The sequence below is a fragment of the Acyrthosiphon pisum genome, unplaced genomic scaffold, assembly GCF_005508785.2.
Source record: "Acyrthosiphon pisum isolate AL4f unplaced genomic scaffold, pea_aphid_22Mar2018_4r6ur Scaffold_20889;HRSCAF=22431, whole genome shotgun sequence".
Lineage (NCBI taxonomy): Eukaryota > Metazoa > Arthropoda > Insecta > Hemiptera > Aphididae > Acyrthosiphon > Acyrthosiphon pisum.
The window spans coordinates 41,478-43,301 of NW_021770294.1; the positions used below are offsets into that span (position 1 = coordinate 41,478).

At 25.1% G+C, this 1,824-nt stretch overlaps 1 protein-coding gene across 1 annotated transcript in view; it reads right to left on the minus strand.

Annotated features, from left to right (window-relative positions):
- The window catches only part of LOC103309041, a gene marked incomplete at its 5' end in the record, with an annotated part of 10,379 nt that overhangs the window by 1,395 nt on the left and 7,160 nt on the right, over positions 1-1,824 (minus strand). The window lies entirely within an intron of this gene.

The following is a 1,824-nucleotide window of genomic DNA, read 5'->3' on the forward strand; positions in this document are numbered from 1 at the left end:
TGCTCTGGTTGTGGCGTCTAATAGTCATTTCAAATTAGGGAACGGACGTAAGATCGACAAAACGCGTACCATCGTACCTCAAAAGCTAACAGTGCATTAATCTGAATTTATTCTAGAGATAGTCATTAGCTTAGAGTGTACGGAGGTAAGGCATATAGTTGGTTCATCGCGTATTATCCAATACGGGTGATACCACAATATAATAATATAATATGTAAAACAAATCAATAATAATTATACTAACAGATATTTAGATTGTTATTAAAAGTTATTCATACAGACGTGAATAGCAAAGTTACATAAAATAAATATAAAAAGTTCCATAATAACATAGTATAACGAATATAAATACAATCACAGTGTAGAAATTGTGAATACAATCTCAACTATAATAAAAATATTATACTAACAGATATTTAGATTATTATAAAAATTGTGTTTAAAAGACATAAAAGTAAAAACATATTCTATAATATTACACTTATAATTAGTTATAATAACAATTTATTGGTGGTTAAAAAGTACCAAACAATATATAAATAAAGTAACATAATATATGTATTTTCAATCAATACAATCACAGCATAGCCTAACCAAATTAGCTTTAACACAAATGTAAAAAATTCCATAATAGCATAGAATCTCGCATAGAATATATTATAACAAATATAAATACAATCACAGTATAGGATTGTGAATACAATCTCAACTATAATTATATTCTATTAACAAATATTTAAAAAGTTAAATAGCAAATTGTGTTTAAAACAGTCTACCTCTACTAACATACATTTGGACTATTATTTAGTTATTTAGTTATTCATACAGACATAAATCACAAGTTCTTGACATAGACATAATAGTGATTAAAAGTGTTATAATCTAATGACAATTGGTGTTCAATATAGTGTTCAATATAGTTAAATGTACGTTACAGAGTCAAAACAAATGTAAAAAATCAATAATAACTATACTAACAGATATTTAGATTGTTATTGAAAGTTATTCATACAGACATGAATTTCAAAGTTATGGGGAGCTAGTTAATTCTCCAATACAAATAATGTAGCAAATACCAAATTATATTGTACGGTACAAAGTAAAAAACAAATATAAATACAGTCACAGTATAGGATTGTGAATACAATCTCAACTATAATAATATTATATTAACAGATATTTAGATTAGATTATTACAAAAAGTAATTATTACATAAATTGCAAATTGTGTTTAAAAGTGAAAACATATTATATTATATTATATTTAATTATGATAATAACAATCGGTGGTTACAAAGTACAAAACAAAATGTAAAAAGTTACAGAATATATGTATTTTCAATTAATCAATACAATCAAAGCATACGATTGTAAATACAATGTCAACTATAATAATGATACAAATAGATACATAGATACATAGATTATAATATTATTAAAATAGCAAACCCATTTTATGATATTAATTATTATGATAATAATTGGCAGTTAAATACTAACAAAACATATAAAAAGGTTAAATAATTTAAACTAACGTTACAAAGTTACATAATATTATTTAAACGCTTTTTTACATATTTCCATTACATTGGCCATGTATTTCGAAGTAGGTACAAATAAAAATATAGTGTATATTGTAAATAATATATTGTAAATATTAATTTTAAAATCCTAACAAACCGTTTGACATTAGTTACGAATACACCTTTGAGTATTCGCATCCAGAGAGACCACGTGGAGGTTGTCAAACTTTCTCTCCGCGTCACCTAGACTTGAACTTCTAACGTGACGCTAGACTTGATCATTGAGTGTCACCTAGACTTG